This window comes from Phascolarctos cinereus, unplaced genomic scaffold (assembly GCF_003287225.1).
Source record: "Phascolarctos cinereus isolate Bilbo 61053 unplaced genomic scaffold, phaCin_HiC Scaffold_21;HRSCAF=504, whole genome shotgun sequence".
In the NCBI taxonomy this organism is placed as follows: domain Eukaryota; kingdom Metazoa; phylum Chordata; class Mammalia; order Diprotodontia; family Phascolarctidae; genus Phascolarctos; species Phascolarctos cinereus.
In genome coordinates, this window is record NW_027555536.1 from 85491 (window position 1) to 113466 (window position 27976).

Below are 27976 nucleotides of genomic sequence, written 5' to 3' on the forward strand. Positions count from 1 at the left end.
GCTGGAGTCCAGCCAGAGCAAGGTAGCCTATATGGGGAAAGGACCAGAGGCCAAGAGAAGGAAGGTTGCCTGAAGGAAACAGGGAAGCTGTCACCATGGGGACAAGTAATAACTGCCTTGAAGCATTCTTAGGGCTCTTACAAGGAAGAGGGTGTGACTTGTTCTGCCTGATACCAAAGCAGAGAAATAGGAGTGAAGGGTGGAGGGGCAGAGAGGCAGACTTCAGACTTAAACTAAAGAAGAGACTCCAGTAATGAGAACCATTTAAAGTGTAATGGAAAATCCATTACTGGAGGTGGTGATAATAATAAAGAGAGGTAACATTTCTGCAGTGCTTACTAAGTGCCAGGCATAGTGCCAAACACTTTATCATTATTATCTCGTTAACTCCTCACCACAAACCTGTGCTGTTATGATCACCATTTTACAGGTAAGCAGAGTAGGACAAAATGAGGTTAAGTGACTTGCCGGACATGCCACAGTCACAGTCATCTTCCTGTAAGACCTAGAAACCTCCCCCTGAGGGAGCCCAGACAAGCAGCCCCTGACCCAGCTGCTGGGGAAGGAGAACCCCTGGGCAGTGATGCCTCCCTCAGCTGCTGCCTGGGCAGGTTTTTGTTCAGAGCTGTAGCACTGTGGGGCGATAATTATAGTCATACTGACAGTAGTAGACTGCAGCATCCTCGGCCTCCACACTGCTGATTGTGAGGGAGAAATCTGTCCCAGAGCCACTGCCACTGAACCTTGAGGGGACCCCATCGTGCAGGGTGGAAGCATATGTAATGAGGAGCCTAGGAGCCTGGCCTGGTTCCTGTTGGTACCAGTGTAGGCTGGTGCCAATGCTCTGACTGGCCTTGCAGGACATGGTCACTTTCTCTCCTGGAGACATAGACAGGGAGGCTGGAGACTGAGTCAGCTCAATGGCCCCTCGGGCATCTGCAATCACAAACACAAGATAAAGAGTGAGAAAAATGCAAGTCCATTTTTACAGCAGGAGAAATCTCTTAGGCAATTTTGTGAGTTAAACCTTGCTGTGCTGAGCCCTGCTCCCATGATCCCAGTGAAAGCCACATTTTCTTTCTGACTCTCAGAATCACACACATTCTGACTTCTGCCAGAGGGACAAAAGGCAGGGCTGTCTCTGGTCTTCCTCACTCACCTGGGATCCAGAGCAACAGGAAAAAGAGGAGGTGAGCCTGGGACCCCATGTCCATGTGCCTGAGCTCTGAGCTGCCCAGCATCTTCCCCCCCAGCTGCCTTTTTATAGCTGCTCTCCTGAGTAGCTTCAGGGGCTGGGAGTGAGCCATGCAAAACAGCTCAGGGAGGGAGGCTTCTGCCCACTGTACAGGCCAGTGATCTCACTCTTGGACAGCCCAGAACCCGAACTGTGTGAGTGCAGCATTGGCCTTCTGGGACCTGGCATGGGGGATCCCAGTGGTGTTATATACAACCCTTTGCCCATCAGCCCTGAAAACCTCAAAGGTGCCAAGAAAGCTCAGGACCAGACTGGGACCAGCCTGGAAGTGATTCTCATTTGTGTCCAGTGTCTTTAATGGGATTACCCTACATTCTAGCCTGAAGCACCCGCCCATCACCCATGATTCTTATTTTGCTCCTCACTGGTTCACAGTGATTTCTATGACTATCTAATCAGCAGGAAGGAATTTGTAGGCATTGGGGTCATTACAGCAGAAGGGAGTCATTTCTTAGCCTTTGTTGGATATTTTCTCCCTCTGCAGAATTACCACAGCCCCTGAAGAAAGTTCCAGCCACCAAAGTCTTGGAAATGGTAAATGGTTCAGCTTCAGAAACTGATGTGATTGGATTGGAAGAAATTACATCAATGAAGAGGAATTACCATCAGTTTGCTGCCAAGCCTTTAGGACCGAGAGGCCTTTCCATCCAACTTGCAGCTAAAGTCTCAGTATGGCGCATCTCCCCTACTGCAGGGTAAGCTCCTGGAGAGCAGGGGCATCTCCCAGCTCACTTGACTCTCCAGCTCTTAGCATAGTGTTCTCCCACCACAAATGCACAATCAGTATTTTTTAATTCACTAATTAATTAACTCATTAAAAGATCAGTATAAGAAAACAAGCTTTGGATGGGCCTTATACACCAGGGAGAATAAAAGTTTTTCTTCCTATTGACTCTATACATGTTATCTGGGAAGGTTGGGTTATGCAGAGTAGCAAAGGATCCTTTATAAAGCACCTAGGTGGGGCCACTGGGTGGCTCAGTGGATAGAGCAGCAACTTTGGAGTCATGAGGACCTGAGTTCAAACCTGACCTCAGCCATTTACTAGCTGTGTGGCTGTGCTACCTGGGCAAGTCACTTAACTCTGACTGCTTCTCCCCCAAAATAAATAAATAAAATCCTACTAAGGCACAGAAGTCACAATGTAGAATCTGATATGTTAGTGAAAGGAAACTTTGCTCCCCTAGACCATAATGTTACTCATCTGCAGCAGCCTCTCCCAGAGAGGCTCTATTCATGTTCCTCTGTGAGCCGCATCAAGAAAGCCATGCTACATGAGGGGGATAGTCTCACTACATTCACACATACACACACAGGTAAGTTTATGCTATATACATATATATATATATATATATATATATATATATATATATATATATATATATATATATATATAGTCATTTTATATTAATATAGATAAATTTAAGTTGTGGTATATACATCATATATTTACCTATGTATTTAGACATATATGTTTTAGGTATACATAGACACACACATATACACTTATGCACAGGCTGTAGTATATATATACAGGTCCCATATTTCTCTGTGTGTATATCCCTAGAAGTTACATATACCTGAAGGCCATCAAAGAGGTCATTGAGTTAAAGAGGTCATTCAGCCCAATCCCTTTGAATGGAAACTGACTTTCAGAAAGTCTCAGCCATGTTTGGAAGGTCCCAAGTAAGATGCAGCCCTGCCCCTGACTGGCTAGTGGCCATCCCTTGCCCAGGCCGCTCCCCCTGGGCTCACATAGAAGGGATCCAGCCCAGCTGAGCTTCTCTGACCTTTCCAGCTCTGAATGGACAATAACTGCTGATATTGATGGTCTGTGTCTGAGAGGAAGGGAAGATGGCTCTGCTTGATGACTGTGCTACCTGAACCTTCAGCTCATTTGCTTGTTTTCCTCAGGGAGGAGCCTCATACACGTGCAGGGACCCCAGCAGTCATCACTGATGAACTGAAAGGAGGACTTTGGCAGGAGATGGGCCAGGCTCGGCTCCTCTGGGTGTACTGCTCTGCATCTCAGGTCAGAGACAGGAAGGTGAAAAACCTCCTTCAGATGACAGGTTATATAACCAACTACTGGACATTTGGCAGCTTTTGGACTGTGTATGAGCAACGCTGTGAGGAAAGGATTTAGCCTGATTAGAGTTTTGCCAAACAAAGATGTTTCCTTCCTTAGTGTTCAGCCCAAGACAAAGCAGCCTGATCACATATGGACTGATGTATCGAGTTTCCATATATTCGTCTTTTCTCTGTGATTTCAGGTTCCCAGGGGCTGTTGTGCTGCAGCCTCCTTGTCAGTGTCACCAGGACCAGAGTCCACATCAAGTGTAAGGTCAGCTCAGATATTTCTCATGATTTTCGATGGTACCACCAGAAACCAGCAGCGACACCAAATCTCCTTATTCACACTCAGCTGGCCTGGGACAGATGTCACCCTCTGCTCAGCTGTGCCGAACCTGAGGTCGCTGAAGGCAGGTCCATACCTCACCTCCACAGTGCTCCAGGCCCAAACAGAACCCTCCCATGGGGCAGATCAGCATGGCTTGGCTGCCCTAGCTGGTTCCTCCTGCCCTGGCAGTTGAGCTGAGGGCCACATCTCTGCCTGGGTTCATGGGAAGGATTTCCTGAGGTCTGAAGGACACTGTGAGCCTGAGCCATCCTGTCTTCTCTCAGAAACGAGGTCACTGCTTGTGATAGGTGAGTATAATGGAATAACATGAGGGCAAGAGAAATGAGGACGTGGACAATTTCAGAGGACACTGGGAAGGCCTCTGTGAACTGATGCAGACTGAGGTGAGCAGAGCTGGGAGAGCTGCTGAAACAAGGATAAGGATGTGACAGAAATAACTTGGAAAGCCTTTAGAACCGTGATCAAGGCCAGGGTGGACCACGAGTCCCAAAGAATGAACATGAAATGTCCTCACCCCTCCCAGAGAAGGACATACATTTTCAGGTGTGGCAAACGTGGGAATTAGTTTCATCAGAATATAGGACTATATGTTGAGGGCTTTATTTCAATTTTAAAAATTTTGCTTAATAGGAATGGGGTGGGAGATACTGATTAATAAAAATGTATGTTAATTGAAAATAAAATAATAAAATAGAAATGCATAAATATACAATATTTAACAGGATTGGATTCATTGTAAGATGTCCTTTGTCCCCATCCCCCTTTCATTCAGTCTTTGTGGACCTTCTCAATTTCTTACTCTCACGGGAATTTAGGCACCTGCCCCAAAGGGTGTTTTCAGTTAAGGCTCTCAAAAATACCTGAGACAGACAAAAAGGTTCAGGAGGAGAAGCATTCAAAATGCATCTCTGGCCTCCCTCTAAAAGTCCTTCTCATCATGGCCTCCACTCTTACCAGAAGCCAACCACCTGCCCCAAGTCCATGGGGGATGCCAATCAAAGCTGGCAGTGGGAGTTTGGGAATTTGCCATAGGTGGCCCTTTCTCGTTTCTCTTGAAACCAGACCCAAGGGCTCCCCTGCACTCAGGGTTCCTCTCATCAGGCTGCCTGTGGGTTCACTAAGCCATGGAGTGTGTGTTCCTGAGTAGACAGATTTGAGGGACACTTCTCTCGCCTTCTGTATTCTCCTGCATCTCTCCTGCTCTGGGGGGCAATGCCCACTCTCCATGGACAGTGCTCTTCAGGGGCAACTTCAGGATCAGTGAGGTTTCCTCATGCTTCTCAGTTCATGATAGGTTCCTGAGAAATGTAGAAAAATTACATTTGCCACAGTCTGGGTCTTTGGGAAGCTGGTAATTCCACCTCTTCAATTCTAATCTGGAATATTACGTTCAATTCTAGGTGCCCCGACTGAAAACAGTCATTGATAAACTAAAGTGTCAGAGGGAAAGGCACACAGAGTCAGCACTCAACGCTGGCCTACTGTGAGCAATCCACGGTGAGGGAGTTTGAGTCCATTTCACACGTGAATCAGCTGAAAAAATTGGGTACATTGATCTGGAGAAAAAAAGATTTTTTGTGCAGTGGGAGGAGGTCATGATAGCTCTCTTAAGTATCTCATAGGATCTCGTGTGGAAGAGGGCTTGGGTTCATTCGGTTCAGTCCAGAGCATAGAGCAAGCAACAGTGGAAGGAAGTTGCCAAGAGACACACTGTGTCTGTCAACCTGAAAGTTTGGTGAAAGAAGGCAAACAAGTTAGGCAATACATGATGATATAGTTTATTCCCTTTTAGCTAGCGAATCATGTCAACATGGGAGCCTGAACATGATTCTGACTCCAAGATTAAGCAAAATGAGAGAGGTTTTATAATAGTTTAGAGTGATCAGACTCAGGATGTCTGTGTTACAAAAAAAAATACAGCCTCCATATGTTTGTTTAACATATAGCATGGGAAAGGAATTTTCTTAATTGAATAGGTTGTAAATACAATAAAATAGGAGAATGTAAAAGTGTCAATTGAAATTATAGACCAAAATAAGAAGAGTCCCATTATTCAAGAGAGTGTCTGGTCCCAGACATGCTGGGCTTAGTGATAACGACCAGGAAGAATGCTGGTCAGTTCCATCTGGTCCCGGAATTTGCTGACACAGGAAGGGGTGTTTTTAGTTCACTCAGAGAGAAAAAGATTAATTCAGGTTTTTGGCCCTTATTGGGGCTCAATTGATCTTAAATGAGTATCATGTCTGACATCAGGACCCAAAAAAACAAAAGAAATTCCCTGATAGTTACAGTCAACATGGATGGAGGTACTGGGGTCCCTCCTTTGGAGGTCAGCCAGCAGAAGTTGACCGACTCTTGTCAGACATATTACTGGGAGAATTTCTGCATGTATGTATGAGACAAGACAGCCACAGAGGTCCCACAGCACCAAGACTCTGTGATTCTGTGAGTCTGGGGCTCAGACAATTGAAATGACTGTCACAAGATCACACAGGCAGGAGGAACAGAATGAGGATGGGAAGCTATGGTCTCTAATTTCATATCCAATGTCCTTTTCTCTACCCTGGCTGCCTATACTTAGCACCCAGAGAAACAAAGAAAGGTGCTTTAGGGCAGAGGTGTTAAACAAGAAACTGCTGGCTACACTCCTCAGTGGCAATCAAATCAGGTTAAAATGTAATTGGGATATAATGTGGCTCAAATCCAGTTCCTTTAATTTCAAACCCCTGATTTATCCTGCCCCACACTGGAGGTGCAAAGCCAGGTATAGGACATTACTATTAGACAACTTGACTTAGATTTAGAATTCATAAAGGGGAGTAATGTGCAATAATCCTTGATTAACAGGTTAGAACCAGGTGTGAAAATGCTCTTGGTGGGAGTGGGGATGGGTGTGAAGGAAAGAAGGAGGGGGAGTATTTCACAAATAGATCTTTATCCACATCTTTTGTTTCTACAACACTTAAGTTCTTGCCTAGTCTCTATGTTACACTGGTGTGATTATGATGCTAAGAGGAAGTGAGGAAGGGCCTAGCACAGGAGATTAATGAGATGAACGTCTATGAGGACAGGACAAGAGGTGTAACATGGGATCATTCAATTCATACCTCAGTTATCATGTGGGAAGCACCTACTGTGTGCTAGGAATTGTGCTAAGCACTGGAGGTTCACAATGAGGCAAAAGAAGTGCTGCCTCAAGGAGCTTACAATCTAGTGGGGGAGATGACATGTAAATAAATCTACATAAAGCAAACTATAGAGCAGATGAACTGGAAATAGTTAGAGAGGGAAGGCACTAGAATTAAGAGGAAATAGAGAGGCTACTGGAATGTATTGAGTTGGGCGGTGAGGGGGGTGGTTATAAGATCAGATCTGCACTTTAGGAAAATCACTTTAGTGCCTGAATGGCAAGTAGACACGGCTGAGTCATCTACATGATTAGAGGGAACAGATCCCAGTGTGTATTTCACCCTGTCCTAAACACAGACAGCCACATCTTATGGCTCTGTGCTTTAGTCTATCCCAGTGTGCTGTGTTCTTCCCTTGGGCAAGTCATCCCTAGAAGAGTGGGTTTTTTTCCCAGTTTCAGGTGCCCCATGGTAGAGGGAACCAAGAAATGCTGGAAGTCAGCCAGAGAAACAGTCAGGATGGTGAAGGGATTAGAGGCCATGGTGGGTAAAGAAGATCACTGGAGGGAAGCAGAGATGCTTGGCCTGCAGAACATACATGGGGCACCAGGATGGAGTGGAGGGCGACCTTGAAGACTTCATAGATTTATCACACAATCGAGGTGTATGGCTTGTTCTGCTTGGCACCAGTGGCAGAAACTCCTGCAATGGGGAGAAGCTGAAGAGAGGCAGATTTAATACTTGAAGTAAGGACAAGGTATCTATGGAAGAAAATAAGTCTCTCCTAAGCCCCTACTATGTGCCAGGCACTGTGCTAAGTGATTTACAAATAGAACAGTCACTGCCCTTTACCCACTGATTGAAGACCAGGTATCTTACATAACTATCCTCTCTCCACTGCATCTCCTTGGTAGCTAGTGCTGCTGCCTTGGAGGTCTACAAGCAATGTCATTAACAATATTTACTGAGGATTTGGAAAGGGGAATCTTGGTCATGTATGGTTAGAGAAACCTAGGTTTGGGGTGTCATTGAATCATTGAGATTATGGCACTCTGTGATTCTTTTCTGGGAAATCAAAGTCAGACAAACACAAACACAGCTTGTGTATCTTCTGAGGACTAGAAACCTCCCCCTGAGAGAGCCCAAACAAGCTGCCCCTGACCCAGCTGTTGGGGAAGGAGAAGTCCTGGGGCAGTGATGCCTCCCTCAGCTGCTGCCTGGGCAGGTTTTTGTTCAGAGTTGTAGCACTGTGAGAGGCCAGTTATAGTTGTGCTGACAGTAGTAGACTGCAGCATCCTCAGCCTCCACACTGCTGATTGTGAGGGAGTAATCTGTCCCAGAGCCACTGCCACTGAACCTCGAGGGGACCCCATCGTGCAGGGTGGAAGCACCTCTAATGAGGAGCTGAGGAGCCTGGCCTGGCTTCTGTTGGTACCAGTGTAGGTAATTGCTAATGCCCTGACTGGCCGTGCAGGACATGGTCACTTTCTCTCCTGGAGACACAGACAGGGAGGCTGGAGACTGGGTCAGTTCAATGGCCCCTTGGGCATCTGCAATCACAAAGACAAGGTAAAGAGTGAGAAAAAAAGCAAGTGTATATTTACAGCAGGAGAAATCTCTGGCCGTGTTGTGAGTTAAACCTTCCTGTTCTGGGCCTTGCCCCCATGATCACCAATGAAGTGCCACATTTTCTCTCTGACCCTCAGAATCACACACATTTTGACTTCTGCCCAGAAGGAGAAAAGGTAGGGCTGTCTCTGGTCTTCCTCACTCACCTGGGATCCAGAGCAACAGGAAAAAAAGGAGGTGAGCCTGGGACCCCATGTCCATATGCCTGAGCTCTCAGCTGCCCAGCATCTTCCTCCCCAGCTGCCTTTTTATAGCTGCTCCTCAGTAGCTTCAGGGGCTGGGGGTGAGACATGCAAAATAGCTCAAGGAGGGAGCCTTCTGCCCGCAGGACAGGCCCCAGTGATCTCACCTCTTGGAATGTCCAGAACCTGGAGCTGTGTGAGTGCAGCATTGCCCTTCTGGGACCCTGGCATGGAGTTATCCCATTGGTGTTAGATCCTAGCCTGTGCCAAGCAGCCCTGAAAAACTCAAAGATGTCAAGAAAGCTCAGGACCCGACTGGGACCAGCCTTGAAGTTGGACAGACAAAGGTTAAGTGACTTGCTCAGGGTCAAAATTCTTATAACTGTCTAAGAATGCGTTTGAACTTGGGTCTTCCTGAGTACAGGCTTAATGTTTGAGCCATTGCACCAACTAGCTGCCTCCAGGCAATGATAGCTGTGTCAAAGTGCCAGTGATAAACTCTTCCTGGAGGGAAGTATTTCACCCACAGGGGAGTTCCTTAAGAAGAAAGGTTAGCATATGTGAGAGTCATCTTCAAAGTATAAATGATAAGACTTGGCCACAAGTTGGTCATCTCAGGTGAGTGTGAGAGAGGAGTTGAGGATGACAATCAAGTCAGAATCCTGGGTGATTGTACAGTTGCCGAGTTATAGGAAAGCTTGGAACAGAGAGGAGGATGAGAGTAGCGATGTCGGGTGCTTCTTCACCCAGGAGTTTGCTAGCCCAGTGAAATGACAGGTGCAGCCATTCCATCACTTCAGGGGAAAAATGAAAATAGGAATTAGTCAGTGTCAGCATCTTCCTCTGAGACCTGATAAACCTCACCCTGAGGGAGCCCAGACAATCTGTCTCTATCCCAGCTGTGAGGGAAAGACTCAGCTCTGTCTCTTCAGCCAAAGTACTTGATAACCCTCTATTTGAATAAAAATGAGTTTTTTTCTCTGTGTGATCAAACTCAGATTTGCCATCTAAGTATTCTGGTTTTTCAGATTACTGCCTTTTGGAATATTGTTTTCCAAGATTTCTCAGGTTTTTGCTAGAAGCTGCTAGGTCTTGTGTGATATTGAGCCATTCCTTGGAACTTGAAATACTTTCTTTCTGGAGTTTTGTCACATTTTTTTCTTTCATATAGATGATATGAGTTTTAGGCACAATATTCCTGGGACTTTTTGCTTATCCTATAGATCTGAGTATAATCATGCTATATTGTTGGTCTTTTAGTCAGTATCTATCAAGTACCTAGGCACTATGCTAAGCAATGAGAGTGCAAAAAGAGACAAAAGATAATGCCTGCCTTAAAGGAGCTTACAATCTAATGGAGAGACAACAGGCAAGAAGATAATCAAAAAACTATATTCAGATAAATAGGAAAGAATTAACAGAGGGAAGGCACCACAATGAAGAGGTGTTGGGAAAGGTTCCTGTAAAGATGGGGTCTAAGTTAAGACATAAAGGAAATCAGTAGGTGGAAATGAGGAGGGAGGGTATTCCAGGCATGGGGGACACCAAAAATGAAGTGTGTTACCCACCTCCTGGCAGAGAAGTGATTGGCCACAAGGAACAGAGACACACATTCTAGAACATAGCTACTGTGTGGATTCCTTGTGTTTGACTGTTTATTTCTCACAAGGTTGTTGGTTTTTCTGTTTCGTTCTTTCTGTTTTAATTGGTGGGGAAGGGAGGAAAAGTCAGGGGTAAGTGAGGTTAGCAATAGAGCTGAAAAAAATTCGGTAAAAACTTTTAAAAAATGCACTGAAGAGAACAGAAGACATTTAGAAGGGAGTACAGAAAAGTAGGATGTATAGAAAATGAAGTGTATGGTTTATCACATAGTGTTTTTTAAGCCAAAGTGTAGGACATGGAAATTCACAGTATCCTGCAGGATACATTTTTGTGTGTGTTTTGTTGGTGTTAAGGGAAATGTTCTTTCTATGTTTCAGTTTAGAACTCTTTTTTAAAGCATGGCCCTTGTCTATATGGATTCAGAGACCTTCCATTCCTTTGAGATCTTCTTTTGTCCATCAGGCCTCTCATGCAAAAAGGGTCACTCACTTGCTATTGGGATCATGAACACTTGTGTCTTCTAATCACATTTCTCTTCCAAACTCCTGAGTATCCCATTTGGTTCTCTCTTCCTTAACATTTAGGCAGTGTCTATGTGTGTGTGGGTGGGAGACTGTGGGATGTCATTTTTTTCCAAAAACAATTATACAATTACTTGTAAATTCTATAATACGACTACTTTTCTTCCTGTACTTTATAACTTTCTTTATTTTTATATTAATATTTTTACATTAAACTCTTTATATTAATTTACAAACACATCCTAGCCTGCTCTTGTATTCTCTAGGGCCCCTTTTAAAAAGAAAACATATACTTAAGAGTATAGCAAATACTAAAAAATAAGGAGTAGGGAGGCACATTTCAGTAAAACCAAGTATTATAACAACACGATATAAAATGAGGGGAGGAAGGTCCATTTTTTCAACCCCTTTCCCAGGTTAACCTTGGTCATTCCAGGGATGAAGCATTCAGTTTTGTTGAGATGTTTGTGTTTTCATTTCCATCACTGCAGTCCTTATAGGTCTTTTCCTCATGGTGCTTAGAGAAGCCAATGGAGAGGCACATGGCAGGGCAGAATAAACAGAAACAAGGAATATTAAGGAGGGGGAGGATGAAGTGGAGCATACAAAATGTCAGCTGAAACAATATGGCAGGTGGCAAGAGAACGGGACAGCTGTTGAAAGATCCATGTGCTTCACTGTGTCCTGGTGATTTCCCCCAAACTGAAGAAAGGCCCCATTGGTTTGGGGGAGCCTTTGCAGTGAACTTAGGAAGAACGTGATAAAAGCAGTATCAGAGCATGGGCATGCATGGCTGCCTTGTCACCTGCAGAGCTGGAAGGACCAGACTCCAGTGAGTGCTGGACAGATGCCAATGCTTTCATGACATTCTGCCTTAGTGAATCCACAAATAAACATAGTCAAACAAAACGAATCCCCAGAGCAGCCATGCCTGAAATGTATTTCTATGTACTTTGTGTCCACTTCTTCTCTTTCAGGAGGAGGTAACCCACTTCTTCATAGGTCCTAGGGTTTTCTAGTCTTGCCCTGGTTAGAACATTTCTTTCCTGGTTGCCCCATTTTATAACGGACTTAGGCTGGTGTCCAGCCAGAGCAAGGCAGCCAGGATAGGGAAAGGACCAGAGGTCAAGAGAAGGAAGGTTTACTGAAGGGACGGGAAGGTCAGGTTGGGGGAGTACCATGGGGACATATAATAACTGCCTTCAGACATCCAAGGGGCTGTGACAATGAAGAGGGTGCAACTTGTTCTGCCTGATAACAAACCAGGGAAATAGGAGGAAGGGTGGAGGGGCAGAGAGGCAGACTTCAGACTTAAACTAAAGAAGAGACTTCTGTAATGAGAACCATGTACAAGTGTAATGGATGATCCATTACTGGAGGTGGTAATAATAATAGAGGTAACATTGCTGTAGTGCTTCCTAAGTACCAGGCACAGAGCCAAACACTTTATCATTATCATCTCATTAGATCCTCACAACACACCTAGCAGTTGCTGCTACTATGATCACCATTTTACAGGTAAGAAAAGTAGGAGAAAAAGAGGTTAAGTGACTTGCCATATATGCCACAGTCACAGTTATCTTCCTGTGAGACCTAGAAACCTCCCCCTGAGGCAGCCCTGACAAGCTGCTCCTGACCCAGCTGGGGGGAAGGAGAAACCCCTGGGCAGTAATGCCTCCCTCAGCTGCTGCCTGGGCAGGTTTTTGTTCAGAGCTGTAGCACTGTGGGAGACCAGTTATAGTCCAGCAGACAGTAATAGACTGCAGCATCCTCAGCCTCCACACTGCTGATTGTGAGGGAGAAATCTGTCCCAGAGCCACTGCCACTGAACCTCGAGGGGACCCCATCGTGCAGGGTGGAAGCATGTTTAATGAGGAGCCTAGGAGCCTGGCCTGGTTTCTGTTGGTACCAGTGTAGCTAATGTCCTGACTGGCCGTGCAGGACATGGTCACTGTCTCTCCTGGAGACAGACAGGGAAGCTGGAGACTGGGTCAGCTCAATGGCCCCTTGGGCATCTGCAATCACAACAAGGTAAAGAGTGAGAAAAAAGCAAGTGTATATTTACAGCAGGAGAAATCTCTGGCCGTGTTGTGAGTTAAACCTTCCTGTTCTGGGCCTTGCCCCATGATCACCAATGAAGTGCCACATTTTCTCTCTGACCCTCAAGATCACACATTCTGACTTCTACCCAGAGGGACAAAAGGCAGGGCTGTCTCTGCTCTTCCTCACTCACCTGGCATCCAGAGCAACAGGAAAAAGAGGAGGTGAGCCTGGGACCCCATGTCCATGTGCCTGAGCTCTGAGCTGCCCAGCATCTTCCTCCCCAGTTACCTTTTTATAGCTGCTCTCCTCAGCAGCTTCAGGGGCTGGGAGTGAGCCATGCAAAACAGCTCAGGGAGGGAGGCTTCTGCCCATGGGACAGTCCCCAGTGATCTCACCTCTTGGATAGCCATGAACCCTGTGCTGTGTGAGTACAATTTGCCCTTCTGGGGCCTGGGATGGGGGTATCCTGGTGGAGTTAGATTCAACTGTTTGCCCATCAGCCCTCAAAATCTCACAGGTGCCAAGAAAGCCCAGGACCAGACTTGGACCAGTCTGGAAGTGATTCACATTTGTGTCTTATGTCTTTAATGGGATTACACTCCATTCAAGCCTGAAGCACCGTCATCAGCCATGATTCTTATTCTGCTCCCCACTGGTTCAGACTTATTTCTATGACTGTCTGATCATGAGGAAGGAATTTGTAGGCAATAGGGTCAGCACAACAGAAGGGAGTCATTTCCTAGCCTTTATGTAAAGGTTGTCAGAGATTTTCCCCCATCTGCTGAATGACCACAGCTCCTGAAGAAAGTTCCAGCACCAAAGTCCTTCGAAATGGCAAATGGTTCAGCCTCAGAAATTGATGTGATTTGATGGGAAGACATTATATCTAATGAAGAGGAATTACCATTCCTTTGCTGCCATACCTTTAGTACCATGAGGCCTTTCCATCCAACTTGCAGCTGAAGTTTCCATAAAGGGAATGTCTCCCCCTACTGCAGGGTGAGCTCCTGGAGAGCAGGGCACATCTTACAGCTCTGCTTGGACCTCCAGCTCTTTGCACAGTGTTTTGTCCATCATCACAGTCTAATAAGTATTTTGTAATTCACGAATTTATTCATTTATGAAGAGGGAACTCTATGAAGTCATACTTCAGATTGGCCCCTGTGCACCAGGAAAATCTCATTTTTTCTTCCTTCCTACACAGATGATCTGGGAACTTTGTGGCATAAATTCCCATGCAATGAGAGAGTATCCACAGGATCCTTTAAAAAGCACCCAGGTTGGGCCTGCTGGGGCTTACAGTGGATAGAGGTCTGGCCCTGAGTCAGGAGGACCTGAGTTAAATCTAGAAGAAATTGTAGAGAAGTTCTAGGATACTTCAGAACTAATTGTAAACTAAATCAACCTATAAGTTACTCATGGAGTCCAATTAAAAATTGGGAATGGTGGAAAATAGGTTAGAATGTGTGGATCAGGAATACATATGAAAGAGTCAAGGATTGTAAACGACACAGAATCCTCATGATAAGCACCTAGTAAAGTCAAAAAATTAGATATTGATCATATTTTCATAGACATGAAATGATTCGTTACTGATGTAAGACTCATTCCCGTGTAATTTCTCTGGGTGGTCAGACTACTGATTTGTTTCAGCAAAGAAGAAAGGTGAGACATGCCTTTAAAACAATTCCATCTAGACATACTTACACAAGGTATGCACATTGAACAATAGGACAGCAGAAAATGACAAAGGCATCAATCATAATGACTTCGTATGAAAGTTCATCCAATGAAAGTCTATTGTCATAGAAAGAGACCAAAGGAGCCTGAAAAGTGGGCAAATGTTTAATACGCTTGCCAAGCGGAAAAAGCCAGACCTCAAGGGCTATACCAGTTTGGATTATAACGTCATCTTCAGCATTTTCTAAAGAAGAATCATAAGCCGTATCACCTCATTGACGATGCTGTCATGAAAGAGGAGTTCGGGAAAAAGAGAGACAGAGAGAGACAGAGACAAAGAGAGACAGAGACAGAGCAACAGAAAGAGACAGAGAAGGGGATTGAGGAAACAACCAGCTCAACACCCTCATTGAAAGTGTCCAGAGACTATTTAAGCATAAAAGCAGATGGAGAGAAGGAGGAAGAGGAGAAAAAGAAGGAGGAAGATAAAGAGGAGGAGGAAGAGGAAGAGGAGTTAGATTTCAGCCCCTTTGTTTTAGAGATGAGAAAATGGACAAGATGAAGAAATTTGTCCAAGGTGCAGTAAGTGGCTGTGCTAATGGTTCAAATCCAATCCCCTACTTTTTCCACTGCGCCACACTGGAGATGGAATGCCATGTGTAGGACATTAATCCCAGACCAGTTGGACCGGGATTTAGTGTTCAGAAAGGAGAGTAATGTGCAATCATCCTTGATTTGTAGTTAGAACCAGACTGTGAAAAACCTAATAAATGAGTCCTCTTGGTGGGGAGTAGGGGATGAGTATGGAGAAAGGAGAAGGAGGAGGGGAGGAGGGAGAATATTTATTTTTTTTAAATGGATCTTTATTGACATCTTTTGTTTGTGTAACAGTTAAATGCTTCCCCGTCTGCAGCCAGAGTAGTGTAAGACAGAGCAGTGAAAGAAAAAGGGGAAGGGGAACTGGAGAAAGAAAAGTCGGGCTAGGCGAGTGTGAGACTAACGCTCATAAGACTAGTTTATTTCAGGTGTTACATGATTATATGCTATAGAAAACAGCTTTGTCTCGTGAGAAATGATCTACAGCATAAACAATCTAAGCAGCTAAAGATCCTCACTTTCTCATGAGAAAGTAGTTTTAATGCCAAATTTCATATCTATTGTTTTCCTGCCCAGTTCTTTGTATTGCCTACCCCAGTCAGCCACCTGGCCTCAAGGCTGGGCATGGGTGACAACTTAGAATCAACATATAACAAGTGGAATTAGGGCAAGAGTCCTGGGAGTGTTTCTCCGAGGCAAGCCTCTATATGTACTGACCCCTAGTCTCTAAGGACTTAGAGATTTTCCATCAGGACTCGCCCCCTGCAATTCGCAAGTCGCTGTTACACTGGTGTGATTGGGATGCCAAGAGAAAGTGAGGAAGGAGCTGGCACGTGAGATTGAGCCCATGAGATGAACTTCTATGAGGACAGGATAAGAGGGGCAGACAGAATTAATCAATTCTTGAATCAGTTAACATGTAGTATGTGCGTGATGTATGCTGGGCAGTGTGCTAAGCACTGGAGGTTCAAAATGAGGCAAAAGAAGTGCTGCCCTCAAGGAGCTTACAATCTAGTGAGGGATGACATGTAAATAAATCTACATACAGCAAGCTATAGAGCAGATGAACTGGAAATAGAGAGGGAAGCACTAGAATTAAGAGGAATTAGAGAAATGTAGGCCACTGGAGTTTACTGAGTTGGGGGAAGTGGGGATGGTTATAAGATCAGATCTGCACTTTAGGAAAATCACTTTAATGCCTGAATGGCCTGCTTGGATATGGCTGAGTCATCTACATGATGAGAGGAAACAGATCCCAGTGTGTATTTTACCCTGTCCTAAACAAAGACAGTCACATCTTATGGCTCTGTGCTTTAGTCCGTCCCAGTGTGCTGTATTCTTCCCTAGGCAGGTTATCTCTGGAATACTTTGGGTATTGTCCAGTCCCAGGTGCCCCTTTGCTGGAAGGCAGCCAGAGGAATAATGAGGATGGTGAAGGGATTGGAGCCCATTGTGGGTGAAGAAGATCACTGGAGGGAAGCAGGGATGCTTGGCCTGCAGAACATACATGAGGCATCCGGTGGAGTGGAGGGTGACCTTTAAGTCTTCAATAGTTTATCACACAATCGAGGTTCGTGGCTTGTTCCGGTTGGGACCAGTGGCAGAAACTCCTGCCATGGGGAGAAGCTGAAAAGAGGCAGATTTAATACTTGAAGTAAGAACAAGGTAGCTATGGGAGAAAACAAGTCTTTCCTAAACACCTACTATATTCCAGGCACTGTATTAAGTGATTTACAAATAGAGCAGTTACTGCCCTGGTCTCCCTGCCTGAAGGCCAAGTACTTTACTTCTGCCCCCTTCCCCAGGGTTCTCTGGTACCTTTAAGGGGGTTAAGTATGTGTAGGCTCTCTGCCCTTGACTCTAGCCACCACTGATGGCATTACTTACAAGTCTAGAAGGGTCTTCCACTCTCCAATTTCATTTAGCCATTAATAGTCAGAATAGCTTTTCCAAAGAAATGTTTACTTCAAACATATATTCACAAACATATAAATAGTACATCAGGCTCGACTTTCTCTCTCTCTCCTCCTTGTACAGACACACACACACATACACACATACACATGCACAAGTACACTCAGTATCTCTGTCCTGAGGAGGGCAGTAGCGTCATAGTTTAGCTCAGTTCTTACAGAGTACAGTCTGAATTTCCTGATCCCAAATCCCACGTGGGCTCACATCCCTGGAACCATGGCATCTGAGGGTTTCCTTGCCAGGTTGGCAGGATGCCACACCCTGCCTGGGATCCTGGATCTTTAGACACCATGAGTTGAACTCCTGATCCAGTAGAGATACTCCTGACCCTGAAAATGAGAAAGACCAATGACTGAAGAAGATCAATGCCCCAGGCCTAAGGGAAAGAGAGTAGAGGAAGGAAGGAATCCTTCTTCCCTTTCACCTCTTCAGCTCATGGCACCCAGTCCTGGGTGAGATGGGCCCTTCACCTTCTGATCTGCATGTGGAAAGAGCTCCAGCAGGGAAGAGAGCAACTGCCCACTGTGGCCCCTTTGAAGATGCAGCATTTTCCTGCCAGGTAGGGAATTAAGGAAGCTGCTCCCACTCCCATGATAGGGAGCTGCAGAGAACAGGGTGCCCCCAGGTTAGGTGCTCTTGGCTTGTGCCAAGAAAGTTCTGTTATAGGAACATTCTTCTGCTTGATGCTCACAACAGCTCTGGGAGTTAAGTTATTCTTATCTGCACTTGACAGTGGAGGAGCCTGAGACAAATAGCGTTAGGTGACTTACCCAGGGTCACAATGCTAGTAACCTTCTGAGGGTGGATTTGAACTTGAGTCTTCCTGAGTGCAGGCCCAATGTTTGAGCCATTGCACCAACTAGCTCCCTCCAGGCAATGAAAGTTGTGTCAAAGTGTCAGTGATAAACTCTTACTGGAGGTAAGTATTTTGCCCACAAGGGAGGTCCTCAGGAAGAAGGGTTAGTATATGTGAGAGTTATTGTTAAAGTATGAATGATAAGATTTGGCAATAAGTGTGAGTGTGAGTGAGGAGTGGAGGATGACACTCAGGCCAGGATCCTGGTGACTGCACAGATGGAGAGTTATAGGAAAGGTTGGGACAGAGGGAGGAGGAGAGAGGCCATGATGGGTGCTTCTTCAGCCAGGAGTTTCCTAGGCCAATGTGAAACAACAGGTGCAACCATTCCATCATTTCATGGAAAATAAAAGGAAAATAGGAAGTAGCGAGTCTCAACATCTTCCTCTGAGGCCTTGAAAACGTCCCCCAAGACAAGCCAGACAATCTGTCTCTGTCCCAGCTGTGGGGGAAAGACTCAGCTCTGTCTCTTCATCCAAAGGACTTGATAACCCTCTATTGGAATAAAAGTAAGTTTTGTTCTCTGCATGATCAAACTCAGATTTGCCATCTAAGTATTCTTGTTTTTCAGATTACTGCCTTGTGGAATATTGATTTCCAAGATTTCTCTGGATTTTGCTAGAAGCTGCTAGGTCTTGTGTGATATTGAGCCATTCCTTGGGACTTGACATACTTTCTTTCTGGAGTTTTGTCACATTTTTTCTTTCCTATGGATGATAGGCGTTTTAGGCACCCCTGGGTCTTTTCCCTTGTCCTGTGCATCTCAGTGTACTCGTGCTATATTGTTGGTCTTTCAGTCAGTATCTATCAAGTACCCGCTCTGAAGGAAGCACTATGGTAAGCAATTGGGGTACAAGAAGAATCCAAAGTTATGCCTGCCTTCAAGGAGATTACAATGTAATGGGGGAGACAACAGGTAACCAAGTTACGCAAACAAAGTATATTCAGATAAATAGGAAAAAATGAGCAGAGGGAAGACCCCAGAATTAAGAAGTGTTGGGAAAGGCTTCCTGTGAAAGATGGGATCTTGGTGAAGACATAAAGGGAATCAGTAAGTGGAAATGAGGAGGGAGGGCATTCCAGGCATGGGTCACGCCAGAGGCCAGTGTCACTGGATTGAAGAGTTTGTGTTGGAGTGAGGGTGAAACAAGACTGGAAAGGTAGGAGGGGGCTAGGTAGTGAAAGGCTTTGATGCCAAACAGAAACATTTGTGTTTGATTCTGGAGGCAATAGGGAGTCCCTGGAATGTATTGAGTAGGAAAGATGACAGAGTAATCCCTGAGTTTAAGGAAAAATCACTTTGTTACCTGAATGGAGGATGGATTAGAGTGGGGAGAGAATGGAGGCAGGCAACCCCCCCCCCCAGCAGCCAATGCCATAATCCAGGCCTGAGGTGATGAGGCTGCAGCAGGGTGGTGGCAGTGTCAGAGAAGAGGAGGGGGCATATTCAAGAGATTCTGCAAAGAGGAAATTGATGGGTTTTAGCCACAGCTTAGATGTTGGGTAGGAGGAGGCAGTGAGAAATAATGAGGAGCCCAGGATGACTCCTAAATTAGTGCCTGAGGGATTTCTAAGAGAGGTGTTGCCCTCTACAGGATTGGGAAAAGTAGGGGAAGGAGGCAGGTTGAGGGGGAAATTCAGCAAGTTGTGTTTTGGGAGTCTTGAGTTTGAGATGTGTACTGGACTTCCAGTTGTTGACGTCTGAAAGGCAATTGGAGATGCCAGATTGGAGGCTGCAGACAGATGAGGGCAGGAAAGGGAGATTTGTGAATTGTCAGCAATGCAATAGGAATTAAATCCGTGGGAGCTGAGCATCTCATCAAGTGAAGTAGTAGAGAGGGAGAAGAGAAGAGGACCAGGACAGAGCCCTGAGGGGCTCCTATGGTTAGAGCATCCAGCAAAGATGATGAGAAAATTCTGACCAGTACAATGACCAAGGCAATCATGGCTCCAAAGGACCGACGATGAAGTGTGTTATTGGCCTCCTGGAAGAGAAGTGATTGGCACAAGGAACAGAGACAGATTCTAGAGCATAGCTACTGTGTGGATTGTTTTGTTTCATGATGTGTATTTCTCACAAGGTTTTGGTTTTTCTCTTTCATTCTTTCAGTTTTAATTGGTGGGGAAGGGAGGAAAGGTCAGGGGGTAAGGGAGGTTAGCAGTAGTTCTGAAAAAAATTAGGTAAAAAAAATACACTGAAGAGAACAGAAGACATTTGGAAGGGAGTACAGAAAGTAGGATGTACAGAAAAGGAAGTGTATGGCTTATCACATACTTGTTTTCAAGCCAAGGTGTATGAAATGGAGATTCACAGTTTCCTGTAGGATGTATTTTTTTCGTGTTTTGTTGATGTTAAGGGAAATGTTCTTTCTGTGTTTAAGTTTAGGACTCTTTTTTAAAACATGGCCCTGTATATATGGCTTCAGAGAGCTTCCATTCCTTTGAAATCTTCCTTTGTCAATCAGGCCTGCCTTGGAAAGAGGGTCACTCAGGCTGCTGGAATCATGAACACTTGTATCTTCTAATCACATTTCTCTTCCAAGCTCCCTCTAGATTTATCCTGACTATCCCATTTGGTTCTTTCTTCCTTTACATTTAGGCAGTGTCTATGTGTGTGTGTGAGACTGTGGCATGTCATTTTTTCCCCAAAAGAATTATATAATTACTTGTAAATTCTATAATATGACTACTTTTCTTACTTTACTTTATACATTTCTTTATTTTTTCATTACTATTTTTATATCAAACTCTTTATATTAATTTACAAAAACATCCCAGCCTGTTCTTCTATTCTTTAGGATCCCTTTTCAAACAAACATTAAAAAAAAAGGGTCAGTGTTTTTGGATTTTTTTCCTCAGTGAGATAGATCCATCCATAAATTCCATATTATGACATTATCTTGACCTAAATGTTTAATACTTTTTACATTAATTTACAAATGTATCTGTGCCTGCCTCCTATACTTGAAAGAGTATAACAAATACTAAAAAATAAGAAGTAGGGAGGCACATTTCAGTGAAACCAGTAAATCAACACAACATAAAAGGAGGGGAGGAAGGTCCATTTTTCCAACTCCTTTCCCGGGTCAACCTTGGTCATTCCAGGTTTTGTTGGGATGTTTTTATTTTCATTTACATCACTGCAGTCCTCATAGTTTTCCTTGTGGTGCTTAGAGAAGCCAATGGAGAGGGACACGGCAGGGCAGAACCAACAGAAACAAGGAATTATTAAGGAGGGGGAGGATGAAGAGGATCATAGAAAATGTCGGCTGAAAAAATACGGCAGATGGCAAGAGAACGGGACAGCTGTTGGATGATCCATGTGCTGCACTGTGTCCTGGTGATGTCCCCCAAAGTGAAGAAGGGCCCCACTGGTTTGGGGGGAGCCTGTGAGTGAACTTAGGAAGGACATTACAAAAGCGGTGTCATTGCATGGGCACGCATGGCAGAGCTGCCATTTACACAGATATAAGGACAAGACTCCAGGGGGTGCTGGAGAGACTCCCATGCTTTCATGGTGTTCTGCCTTAGTGAAACCACCAAAAAACATAGTCAGACAACATCCATCTGCAGAGTAGCCATGCCAGAAATGCATGCCTCTGTACTTTGTCTGCCTCCCTTCTCTGTGGAGAGGAGGTAACGTAGTTCTTTGTAGGTCCCAAGATGTTCCAGTCTTGTCCAGGTTAGAGCACCTCTGGAATAATGCTTTCTCTCCTGGTTGCCCCATTTTAAAATGGCCTGAGACAGGCTGGTGTCCAGGCAGAGCTAGGCAGCCAGGATGGGGAAAGGACCAGAGGCTAAGAGAAGGAAGGTTGGCTGAAGGTTACAGGGAAGCTTAGCTTGGGGGAGGCCCATGGGGGCAAGTAATAACTGCCTTCAAGCATTCATAGGGCTCTTAGGAGGAAGAGGGTGTGACTTGTTCTGCCTGATACCAATGCAGAGAAATAGGAGTGAAGAGTGGAGGGGCAGAGAGGCAGACTTCAGACTTAAACTAAAGAAGAGACTTTTGTAATGAGAACCATGTAAAAGTGTAATGGACGATCCATTACTGGAGGTGGCAATAATAATAAAGAGAAGTGACATTGCTGTAGTGCTTACTAAGTGCCAGGAGCAGTGCCAAACACCTTATCATTCTTATCTCATTAGGTCCTCACCACAAACCTAGTAGTTGGTGCTGTTATGATCACCATTTTACAGGGAAGAAAAGTAGAAGAAATTGAGGTTAAGTGACTTGCCGGACATGCCACAGTCACAGTTATCTTCCTGTAAGACCTAGAAACCTCCCCTGAGGCAGCCCTGACAAGCTGCTCCTGACCCAGCTGCTGGGGAAGGAGAAGCCCCTGGGCAGTGATGCCTCCCTCAGCTGCTGCCTGGGCAGGTTTTTGTTCAGAGCTGTAGCACTGTGAGGGATATTATAGTCTCTGACAGTAGTAGACTGCAGCATCCTCAGCCTCCACACTGCTGATTGTGAGGGAGAAATCTGTCCCAGAGCCACTGCCACTGAACCTCGAGGGGACCCCATCGTGCAGGGTGGAAGCATCTAATGAGGAGCCTAGGAGCCTGGCCTGGTTTCTGTTGGTACCAGTGTAGGCTGCCAACGCTCTGACTGGCCGTGCAGGACATGGTCACTGTCTCTCCTGGAGACACAGACAGGGAGGCTGGAGACTGGGTCAGCTCAATGGCCCCTCGGGCATCTGCAATCACAAACACAAGATAAAGAGTGAGAAAAATGCAAGTCATATTTACAGCAGGAGAAATCTTGGCCATGTTGTGAGCTAAACTTTCCTGTGCTGGGCCCTGCCCCCATGATCACCAGTGAAGAGCCACATTTTCCTCTCTGACCCTCAGAATCACACACATTCTGACTTCTGCCCAGAGGGACAAAAGGCAGGGCTGTCTCTGGTCTTCCTCACTCACCTGGGATCCAGAGCAACAGGAAAAAGAGGAGGTGAGCCTGGGACCCCAAGGCCATGTGCCTGAGCTCTGAGCTGCCCCATCTTCCTTCCCAGATCCCTTTTTATAGCTGCTCTCCTCAGTAGTTCAGGGGCTGGGAGTGAGCCATGCAAAACAGCAGGGGAGGCTTCTGCCCATAAGACAGGCCCCAGTGATCTCACCTCTTGACAGCCCAGAACCCTGCTGTGTGAGTGCAGCATTCCCCTTCTGGGACCCTGGCATTGGGGTATCTCAGTGGTGTTAGACCCCACTCTGTCCCATCAGCCTTGAAATCCTGAAAGGCGCCAAGAAAGCTCAGACCAGACTGAGACCAGGAAGAAGTGATTCACATTTGTGTCCTGTGACATCAATGGGGTTAACCTCCATTTTAGCCTGAAGCATCATCATCACCATCAACCATGATTCTTATTCTGCTCCCCACTCACTGGTTCAGAGTGATTGGTACCAGTGTCTGATCATTAGGGAAGAATTTGTAAGCATTAGAGTCAGTATAACAGAAGGGAGTCATTTCCTAGTGTTTATATAAATGTTGCTGGATTTTTCCCCCCTCTGAAGAATTACCACAGCTACTGCAGAAAGCTCCTGGTACCAAAGTCCTTTCAAATGGCAAATGGTTCAGAATATGATTTCCTTGGAAGAAATTACATCAACTAAGAGGAATTGCCATCACTTTGCTGCTGCACCCTGTGGACCATGAGACCTTTCCATCCAACTTGCAGCTGAAGTCTCCCATATGGAACATCTCCCCCTACTACAGGGTGAGCTCCTGGAGAGCAGGGCCATCTGGCAGCTCCACTTGCATCTCCAACTCTTAACACAGTGATTTGCCCATCATGACTGCCTAATCAATATTTTTGAATTCATTAATGTATTCATGTATTAAAAAAGCACTATAAGAAGCTATGCTTCGGATGGGCCCCTCTACACTAGGGAAAAGCCATTTTTCTTCCTCAATGACACTACAGAGATGATCTGGAATGTTGGGATATGAATTCCCATGCAAGTGGAGTAGCAATAGGATGCTGTAAAAAGCATCTAGGTGGAGTTGCTAGGTGATGCAGTGGACAGAGCCCCTGCCTGGGATTCAGGAGGACCTGAGTTCAACTTTGTCCTCAGCCATTTACTAGCTGTCTGGCTGTGAGACCCTGGGCAAGTCAGTTAACTCTAACTGCTTCCCTCAAAAATAAATAAATAAAAGCCACTACTAAGGCCAGAGAACTCACAATCTAGAATTTCATATATAAGTTAAGGGAAACTTCTCTCATGTAGAGGTAATTACCCATCCTGCAGCAGCCTCTCCCCAGGGACCTGGCCAGGCCTCCCCTGGGCACTCAAGCTTCTCTCTCCCTTTGCTCCTCTCTCCTGCCCTCACTGGCTCCTTGGTGCCTGGTAGTGGCTGGGCTGAGTAGCTACGCAGTGACCTTCACCTACTGCTCCTCCCTACCCTGGTTTCCTGTCTCTGTCCCACTGCACAGTCCTGTCCTCAGCTCCCAGGACATGAGAGGCCTTTGCTCCCAGACACATCCTGGCCCGGGCCTTCCACAGTCCTCTCCTCCTCAGCCTCCAGCGGACGTTTGTCTCTTTTGCTCCAGGAGCAGAACTCTTACTCTACCAGGATATTGGGAAGCAGCAAGTAAAGTCACAAGACTAAGGTATTGTTCATACTTTCATAGACAGAAAATTATTGATGTCAGACTTATTCCCATATCCGTCCTCTGCATAGTCAGACTACTGATTGGTCTGAGCAAAGTTGAAAGGTGAGACATGCATTTAAAACAATTCCATCTTGACACAGTTAAATGAGTTATTGCCACTTAAAAATCAGATGGCAGAAAATGACAAAGGCATCATTTGCAATGGCTTCATATAAAAGTTAGATCTATGAAACTCTATTGTCATATGAAGAAAACCAAAAGAGAGTAAAAAGCACCTAAAAAGTCGAGAAATATTTCATTTACTTGCCAAGCAGACAAAGGTGGAAGTGAATGGAAAAAACGGTTTGGATTCTAAGTTCATTTGCAGAAGTTTGTGAAGAAGAAGTAGGAGTCATATCACCTCATTGATAAAGCTCTCATAACACAGAGAGAGGGAGAGAGAGAGAGAGAGAGAGAGAGAGAGAGAGAGAGAGAGAGAGAGAGAGAGAGAGAGAGAGAGAGAGAGAGAAGCAGATTAAGGAAAAAACCAACTGAAGACAATATTTGACTGTGTCCAGAGGCTATTTAGGGACCAAGGCAGATGGAGAGAAGAAGGCAGAGGAGGAGGAGGAGTTGTAATTCAGCTGCCGGTTTTTAGAGATGAGGAAATTGACAAGATGAAGAAATTTGCCCAAAGTCTAATAAGTGGACGTGTTACTCATTCGAATCCAGTTCCCTTACCTTCAAATCCCCTCTCCCCTTTTCCACTGCCCCACCGGAGATGGAATGCCATGTATAGGACATTGCGCCTAGACCAGCTTGAGTAGAATTTAGAATGCATAAAGGGGTAGTAATGGGCAACAATCCTTGATTAATGGGTTAGAACCAGATTGTAAAGAACCAAAGAAATGGGTCCTCTTGGTGGGGAGTGAGGGATGGGTATGGAAAAAGAAGGAGAGGGGAGGGAAGGGAGAACACCCATGTTTTAAAAAACAGATGTTTATTGACACTTTTTGTTTCTATAACACTGAAGTTCTTGGCTAAGTGTCCATGTTACACTGGTGTGATTGTGATGCCAAGAAAAAGTGAGGAAAGGCCTTGCACGTGAGATTAATTTCATCTGATCAATCAATCCATCAATCAGTTATCATGTAGAAAGTGCTCAATGTGTGCTAGGCCCTGAGCTAAGCACGGGATGTTCAAAATGAGGCAAAAGAAGCTCTGCCCTCAAGGCACTTACAGTCTAACAGGGGTGACGAAATGTAAATAAATCTATATAAAGCACACTACAGACTGGATAAACTGGAAGTAATTAAAGAGGGAAGGCACTGGGATTAAGAGGCATGAGAGAAGGCTGGCCCTGGAGTTTATTGAGTTGGGGATGAGGAGGATGGTTATAAGATGAGACCTGCACTTTAGGAAAGTCACTTTACTGCCTGAATGGGCTGAGTGGACATGGCTGAGTCATCTACACAATTAGAGGGAAGAGATCCCAATGTGTATTTTACCCTGTCCTAAAGAAAGACAGCAACATCTTATGGTGCCATGGTTTAGTTGAACCCAGTGTGTTACATTCTTCCCTTGGGCAGGTCATCTCTAGAATAGTTTTTTTGTCTTTTCCAGTTCCAGGTGCCCCATGGTAGGAGGAACCACGAAATTATGGAAGGCAGCCAGAGAAATGTCCAGATGGTGTAGGGTTGGAGTGAAAAAGATCAGTGGCAGGAAGCAGGGATGCTTGGCCTGCAGAACATACATGGTGTTAGGGATCTATAAGGATGTAGAGGGCCACAGGCTGTTCAAGAGGTGTCTGATTTTTGAGCAAAGGTCACCTGGTTCGGTTCCATTGTATGGATCTGTAACAGTCTTTAATTCCCCTAGTTATTGTATGGTCATTAGCAGTCTATTCTGGGATTGGAGTCAGATAAATGCACAGGATGTGCATGCACTGTCCTTGAGCACAGCATGGGCTATGCGTCATTGTAACTTGAGGAACAGTTCCTGTTATTTTACTATATAAGGAAGTGCTTTGCTAAAAATAGACGGAGTTGCTTCCATCTTGTCTCTGCCTCATCAATGTGCCTTCGAGATAGAAGGTTAAGCTGGTCTTATCCCTTCAAAGTTAGTATAGGATCCTGGTTCTAGTGGCGAGATGAATTAGTTGTGCACAAGAACATGGGGCACCAGGATGGATTGCAGGGTGACCTTCAAGCCTTCAAAGGTTGATCACAGGATCGAGGTGCGTGGCTTGTTCTGCTTGGCACCAGAGGCAGAAACTCCTGCAATGGGGAGATGCTGAAGAGAGGCAGATTTAATACTTGAAGTAAGGACAAGGAACCTATGGAAGAAAACAAGCCTTTCCTAAGCCCCTACTGTGTGGCAGGCACTGTGCTAAGTGATTTACAAATAGAGCAGTTACTGCCCTTTTACCCAGTGATTGAAGGCCAGGTGTCTTACATAACTATCCTGTCTCCACTGCATCTCCTTGGTAGCTAGTGCTGCTGCCTTGGAGGTCTACAAGCAATGTCTTTAAGAATACTTACTGAGGATTTGGAAAAGGGAATCTTGGTCACGTATGGTTAGAGAAACTCAGCTTTGGGGTGTCATTGAATCATTGAGATTATGGCACTCTGTGATTCTTTTCTGGGAAATCAAGGTCAGATTTCATCACAGCTTATGTATCTTCTGAGGCCTAGAAATCTCCCCCTGAGGGAGCCCAGCCAAGCTGCCCCAGACCCAGCTGCTGGGGAAGGAGAAGCCCCTGGGCAGTGATGCCTCCCTCAGCTGCTGCCTGGGCAGGTTTTTGTTCAGAGCTGTGTCACTGTGAGAGGCCATTCCTTGCTCTGCTGACAGTAATAGACTGCAGCATCCTCAGCCTCCACACTGCTGATTGTGAGGGAGAAATCTGTCCCAGAGCCACTGCCACTGAACCTCGAGGGGACCCCACCATGCAGGGTGGAAGCGTATCTAATGAGGAGCCTAGGAGCCTGGCCTGGTTTCTGTTGGTACCAGTGTAGGTAATTGCTAATGCCCTGACTGGCTGTGCAGGACATGGTCACTGTCTCTCCTGCAGACACAGACAGGGAGGCTGGAGACTGGGTCAGCTCAATGGCCCCTCGGGCATCTGCAATCACAAACACAAGGTAAAGAGTGAGAAAAATGCAAGTCCATATTTACATTAGGAGAAATCTCTCAGACAATGTTGTGAGTTAAACCTTCCTGTGCTGGGCTCTGCCCCCATGATCATCAGTGAAGGGCCACATTTTCTGTAACCCTCAGAATCATACACATTCTGAGTTCTGCCCAGATGGAGAAAAGGCAGGGCTGTCCCTACTCTTCCTCACTCACCTGGGATCCAGAACAACAGGAAAAAGAGGAGGTGAGCCTGGGACCCCATGTCCATGTGCTTTAGCTCTCAGCTGCCCAGCACCTTCCTCCCCAGCTGCCTTTTTATAGCTGCTCTCCTGAGTAGCTTCAGGGGCTGGGAGTGAGCCATGCAAAAC

The 27976-nt window shown here is 45.5% G+C and overlaps 4 pseudogenes across 4 annotated transcripts; all 4 read right to left on the reverse strand.

Moving 5' to 3' along the window:
• Positions 1-619: 619 nt before the first annotated feature.
• Positions 620-1271, reverse strand: LOC144455332 (immunoglobulin kappa variable 3-15 pseudogene; annotated as a pseudogene). Its single transcript, XR_013484047.1, has 2 exons — positions 1160-1271; positions 620-936 (listed from the first exon to the last, which is right to left on the reverse strand). The product of XR_013484047.1 is annotated as an immunoglobulin kappa variable 3-15 pseudogene (transcript).
• Positions 1272-8038: 6767 nt separating this feature from the next.
• LOC110203857 (immunoglobulin kappa variable 3-11 pseudogene) lies at positions 8039-27906 on the reverse strand (annotated as a pseudogene). The gene is made up of 2 exons (XR_013484049.1): positions 27822-27906; positions 8039-8355 (listed from the first exon to the last, which is right to left on the reverse strand). The product of XR_013484049.1 is annotated as an immunoglobulin kappa variable 3-11 pseudogene (transcript).
• LOC110203866 (immunoglobulin kappa variable 3-11-like) lies at positions 12432-13063 on the reverse strand (annotated as a pseudogene). The gene is made up of 2 exons (XR_013484056.1): positions 12973-13063; positions 12432-12754 (listed from the first exon to the last, which is right to left on the reverse strand). The product of XR_013484056.1 is annotated as an immunoglobulin kappa variable 3-11-like (transcript).
• On the reverse strand, positions 15808-22871 carry LOC110203858 (immunoglobulin kappa variable 3-11 pseudogene; annotated as a pseudogene). The gene is made up of 3 exons (XR_013484037.1): positions 22807-22871; positions 22205-22583; positions 15808-15846 (listed from the first exon to the last, which is right to left on the reverse strand). The product of XR_013484037.1 is annotated as an immunoglobulin kappa variable 3-11 pseudogene (transcript).
• Positions 27907-27976: the final 70 nt, after the last annotated feature.